The sequence below is a fragment of the Sinocyclocheilus grahami genome, unplaced genomic scaffold (genome assembly GCF_001515645.1).
Source record: "Sinocyclocheilus grahami isolate Dianchi unplaced genomic scaffold, SAMN03320097.WGS_v1.1 scaffold413.1, whole genome shotgun sequence".
NCBI classification, from domain to species: Eukaryota; Metazoa; Chordata; class Actinopteri; order Cypriniformes; family Cyprinidae; genus Sinocyclocheilus; species Sinocyclocheilus grahami.
In genome coordinates, this window is record NW_015505592.1 from 751936 (window position 1) to 758465 (window position 6530).

A 6530-nucleotide genomic window follows, 5' to 3' on the forward strand; every position below is an offset into this window, starting at 1 on the left:
AACAAATAACTTGCATAAAGTTTAAATGGGTATACAAAACTGGAAATTGGTTACGTAAACATGTATAATATATAACCAAATAAATAAGAAACGTAGAACGTTTATTGGCAAAACGAGTAAGAAATCTTTGAGGCACAGCATACACCTTGATGTACACCTTGAATAAAATAAATGACAGTTTAAATAAAGTAAAAATCAGCAAATAATGTGGAACCAATTAAATAAGAAACAAATGTATAAAAAAACTTCCAAAATCACCTTAGATAAACGGCAAAAGTCAACAGGCTTTTCAAAATCCAAAATACTGCCAAACAGGTGCTTTTGCATCTAGTTTCAAAACTAAATCATCCGCGATCGTCTTGTCTGTCTCACCTCACCTCACTCTTCTTGTCAGTCAGCTCGACTCACTCTCCTCACTGGAGAAATGAAATCTGATCTGTGATGCAACTGTAGTACGGCACGCTGCATTGAGCAGCCGCGTTCAGTTTTTAATTGTAGTGTCTGTTCTTTTACTGAACTAAATTTTTTTTATTACGATAAATCAAAACGACGGTGGGGGTCGGTGACGCGGTGGGCAAGTGACGTAACCGGTGTTGCGGCTTAACACCGGTATCACCGTCAGCACCGTCTATCGCGGAAAGCCTAGAACAGGCTAGATCTTGATCACCAAATGTTTTCCTGGGTCACCATTGCTTGGGAATAGACTTGAGCTTTCTACATTACAACATTACTGCTTTAACCTGCAAGCTATGGTCGCCTGAAGTTACATGACAGTCAGAGAACAATGGACTGTAAGTACATGAATCTGAACTTTTGATTCCTTTGTAGTTTGTTTGCGGCTGGTGAAGCATTACGTTCGTATGAGCATGTCTGGACAGTTTCAGGAGCTTAGCACATCTAAAAGCCCAGAAAGGAAATGAAAAGCTTCTGCTGTTGTCAACACTGAAAGACTTCTAAGGTCTCAAACAGAAAAGAATCATTCTATGTTAACAATGTTTTCTTTCTCTTCTCTGAGGTTGTGTGCTATAGTTTTATTAGAGTGTGATTGAACCATTGACCATCTCATTCAAGTCCCACACTTTGAGTAATTAATTATGATAAAGTTTGAACTTTGAATGTCTCTGTTTGAACTCAACGTTGTGCTGTTTGTGTGGCCGTGAGTCATAGTCTCTCTCTGGTCTCACGCAAGAAGCGTGAATGTAAATCATTTCCGAGCTTTGACATCTCCATCTGTTCTTAGAGATTATCTCTATTCTGCGCCTGTATTAATTCATAGCACTGTTTAGTAAAATGTCTTGATTCTCTAAAGCCAAGCAATAAGCATATTAATTTTGGCATGAGTCCAAAATTTGAGTTGTTTTTATGAAAAACCTGTCAAACCTTAAAGGCACAATGTAAGATTTTTTTAAATTAAAATATCCAAAAACCACTAGAACATTGTTATATGTATTGCTGACTTGTGTACTTACATTATCCCAAATGTTTCGAAGAATGTTTAAATCCAGAGAAATAAGCAATTTATCTAGTGACACGGAGCGTGTCTATAGTGTCATTGTGTCGCCTGCCAGTGACGTCATAACCCCCTCGATTTCCGGTTTTGTTTTGTAGAAAACATGGAAACACCAAAGACGCTTTGGTTTTGTGCGTTTTATTAGACCAGTGACGACCGCACAGAGTAGCATAATAACAGAACTTTCAAATGTATCTATTATGATAAAATGGCTCTGCTTTTTTTTTCCCACATACGCATGACTGGAAGGAGCGGAAGTGGTCGACTGTGGCATAATAAAAGCTCCGCTGCTTTTGAGCCGTGTGTCGCGCTCGTTCAGTGGCCTTGTTTCGCTTCGACGGCTTTCAGCCTCACCCTACTTCATTCTACTGCGTTAATAAATCATTAGCTCATCCATGAAAATGGATTGCATCGGCTGTGGGGATGAAGACGATAACTCCCATGATTCCACACTCAGTCACGGCGTCATCAAACGACGCCTTTGCCTCCGTTTATTTTGAATACGCGCCCTCCAGCGGCGAAAATTACATATTGTGCCTTTAGTTTAACACCAAAGTAAAAACTTTTTACTGAAAAATGTATATAAGCATTCGTTAATTTAAACATGCACCAAACAAATGAAAGCTTTATTAATATAAATAAAATATAGCATTTTTGAGAAAAAAAACTAAAATTATTTTGCTCATCTACTGTTTAGAAGTTACTGTGGTGTGAATTCTTCAAGCTATACTGTTATTTTTTTAAAGCACATCTTTAATAGTGTTATACTTATCATGATATATTTTCATGTTGTCTTTGTCATTCGCAGACTATTAATTTCTTCAGCGATACCAAAGACTGGATGGAAAACACCCATTACGATGATTGAACAATTTTAATTTAATTTGACCGTGATTTCACTGACATTTTACCGTGTCACGTCGTCATAAGTTTGATCTCCACATTTGAGTTATCATTGCAAAAAATGTTTATGTATATACAGTATATTCTGTTTATGTAGGCTGTATACTGTATTCTATATACAGTACCACGAATGGGAAGTGTGTCCAAACTTTTGACTATACTGTACTATAATATAGCCTACACATAAAGAATATCGGCCGATATATCGTTATCGGTCTCTTTTTACTCCCTAATATCGGTATCGGCATCGGCCCCCAAAAACCCATATCGGTTGGGCTCTAGACTGTACACAGGAAGTGAAATTTCACAGTTCTTTATAATTGTGACCTTATTGTGATAAATTGAAATTAGGGCTGCACGATTAATCGCATGCGATATTTAACGTGCATCTTGTCAGAAAGCCGGTTCTGTAATCAGCGGTAAATCTCCATCACCTGCGTGCTTTCACATTGAGCAGCATTAACTACACAGAGCCAAATCTCCTTCACTCTCACCTTCATTTCTCCCTGTGCTTGCTGGATTTGGGCTGTCTGTGACTGTGTCCTGACTGGTGCTACTTTCAGCTTCTTCACTTGGACCTTTACTAACTGATGCTGGCCTACTTTCATGCATTTGCTGGATTGAGGAACCTGGCTGTGTAAATAACAAATACCATGACTCAAATAGTTATATAAAAAAAAAACACTTTCTAATCTGGTTCTGTTAAAATAGATGTGACTAGTAAATACTGAATACAAATTATAAAAAGATTCATGACAAGTCAATATGACCAATGAGTATCTTACACACTGACTCTCCAAGTCATCTTTGGAATGGGATTGTGAATCAGACGATGCCACATCTGCAGGACATTGTAGTAAGTTTAGTCTTAATATCATATCACATTGACAGTCTATTTACATGCAACAGAATATGGTCATGTAGTTGTAAACCCTTTATTTTAAAAGGTAAATGTTTATATATTACATCAAAAAATGCCATTAAGCAATAACTTATTAAACACTGTTTAAAGTCCTCAGGCAATTATTCATGCCCAACTAATCCAAATAAAAATTAAAAATAAATAAAAAAACTAACAAGTCAAGAAATTATTAAATAATAAAACCAATTTTAAAAAGACCAGCAATTTAATAGTTTCTCGTCAGTCTGATATAATTCATAAATCAAAAAGTAAACAAAGAAATTGACAAGAATCCAGTCAAATGTAAAAATAAATAAATAAATTAAATAAAACCACTAAAATTACTCGTCTTAATTTTTAATAAAGATAATTTGGTACTGCATAATATATTTTAAAGCAAATAAATATATCCATCCAAGAGCAGTGTTGGATGCGTGTTTTCTCTAATGTGATTAAATACATCAGCAGACAGGTGCGTAACATAATGTTACTTTTATATGTATAAGCGCTTTATACAATATAATGCTTGCGACATGCGTCATGACTCGTATCCAGTTTTTATTTTGCGCGCCGCGCCGGTAATACAAAAAAACTGACAGTACGCGCCCGGCAGCAGTTTTCCCATGAAAGTAAATCGGGCACCGAAATGACAACACTAACCTGTCGTAAAGAATGTCTTGATCGACTGGGATACAGCATCTCTTTTGGCCTCCCTCTCCTTCTTTTCATGGCGTTTCTGGTACCCTGATTTATGTTTTCGTATCATTTTCAATCGGTCAGTCGGTCTCCGTCTCTTCCACCAAGTTCATCTCTAACTTCAGCTGCCGCGTCAACACTGATTGGTCCTTTTCACAAGCTAGGGTGGGACTTACGATTTATTGGGCCCCTCAGATGTTTGTCATTGACTGAATAATTAATAAATACCTTGTATCGGACTAAACCATTTTTAGGGAGGGGTGACGAGCAGATATTTGGAAGACTTATTTATCAAATTGCATGTTTCTGTGGTTTTCATTAAAATCTGTGGCATACGACTATTATAAATATTAGAATTATTCACAGAACAGGGGCCTATATAGTATAACTGCTGGATTTTGTGGGGCCCCCTGGGCAGTGGGGGCCCCTGTAATTGTCACCACCTTTCACCCCACTAGCGACGGCCCTGCACGCAGGTGATGGAGATTTACAGCTGATTACAGAACCGGCTTTACTGATAAGATGCGCGTTAAATATCGCTTGCGATTAATCGTGCAGCCCTAATTGAAATGATCCAAATGCTTGAGTGTCCTAATGTTCTCATACTGTATGTTCAGCAGTTTTTCGTGCAACACTCCCAAAATAATATAAACCACAATTAAATTGCACAAAGTTCCTTTTAAGATTTGTATATTGAGAAAGCGAGTGAAAGGCCTGATTTAGTGTAAATTCGCAGTGTGAGTGGAAAGTGGGTCAAAAGTGCCATTATTTTAAATCCATTTAAATATTTTACTTGACGTTTATACTCTTGTGCAATGCATGTTTCTATAGCTTTAAAGGAGTACTGTCAAAATAGTGGTATCAATGTTTTTATTAATTTGTTGATTTTCCTTTTTTCTTTATTGAAGTACTGGCACTTTTGACATCCCTACAAATTTGACTTGTTTTGGTTTAGTTCATATTTTCTTGTTTCGGTGGCTGGTGGAGCGTGAAGCCGCCAAGCCGTCCATTACGGTGACTGAGGGACGAATCACTTGCACACAGGTCTGTGTGTCGCTGCTTTACACTGCCCTCTGTGGTGCTGTCTAATGGGCTGTCATGTGTCAGGGGCAGCCACTGCATAACACCAGCCAGACTCTTGCCCAGGGGAAACGGGTGTAATTTCAGATGACAGGCAAACTCTGAGGTTCTGGGCCAGACCTCCAAGCGCCAAGAGGGTAACTTTATCTGGGGTGGGCTTTGGACCTCAGTGAAATTGAATGAACTTCAATTAGAAGTACACACAGCAAGTGTAATTGAGTCTAAGGGAAAGCTTGTAAAACCCCTGAGCTGAATGTGAGCAGGTCACTGTGGTGGCATGTTCAGGTAATTGCTAATTCTGCAGTGTAGAAAATACTATACGCAGATGACTTATCCTGCAGACGTAGCAATTTTGTTATCAAAGACATAACTCTTATACTGCTTGTAGACTGTATTGGGTGTGAAGAGTGTGTTTATGACTGTTTACATCCGGGCTGTCAAAAGACCAAAATATAATTTCAGCATAGCAATTTTGTGACTGATCTTTGTTTTTTATACATGCTTTTATATGTATACTAGGGTTGGGCCGATCGCCGTCCATCGCCGATGGCTGACATCTTGATTTCTACCCCCACCCCACCCCCCCGCAATCCTATTATCTCACTGGATTATTACAAATAATAGAAAAAGGAATGCTGCATTTAATCAAATATGCAGTAAAAACAGTGAGGCAGATTTTCGTTTTAATATTTTAAAATGTAATTTATAGCTGTGATGGCAAAGCTGAATTGTCAGCGGTCATGTCACTAATCTGTATGACTTTCTTCTGTGGAACACATACATAGTAGGATGCTCAATAGGGAAAAAAACTTTTATATAGCAAATGAAGTAGCCATATCGATTTTTGCATTCCGAATGAATCTAGTTGCTACTTAATCAAAAGCTGTTGTTGAAAAGCCAAAATGTACACACTTCTGACAACGTGTTTGTGTAATTAATATATTAATGCAGCATTTTTTTTGTGACTCTTTTCTGTTTTTACTTGTGTGTGTGTGCTTTTGAGAAAATAGTTGGATTCAAGTGTTCGTATCAGTGTTAATGTTGACAGGCAGTTTTGATTTAGTCTTGGTCTTTATCTTGAGACAAAAATGCTTAATAGTCTTAGTCACAGTCATTTGAGTCTTTCATAGTTTGTCGACAAAAAAGTAATTGCATTTTTGTCAACTTTTAGTCATTATTTTAGTCAAACTGCAGTTACCAACATTTTGGTAGCTATTTTATATGTAGTTTTCAAACAAAAATAGTCATTAATTCTTCTCTCTTTAGACCAAATCAATTAAGCTTATGAGAAATTTGAATCAAGGATTGAATTTGGATAAACTTAAATGATGACAATGTTTAATTTTTGGGTGAACTATTCCTTTAACAGTAGTAAAAAGGGAGCAATAAAAATGATAGTTGTTCATATATTTTATATATATATATATATATATATATATA

General features: G+C 37.0%; 1 protein-coding gene across 2 annotated transcripts in view; it reads left to right on the top strand.

Moving 5' to 3' along the window:
• st6gal2a (ST6 beta-galactosamide alpha-2,6-sialyltranferase 2a) overlaps positions 1 to 6530 on the top strand; it is a 90468-nt gene that overhangs the window by 7613 nt on the left and 76325 nt on the right. The gene's annotated exons all lie outside the window — the stretch shown is intronic.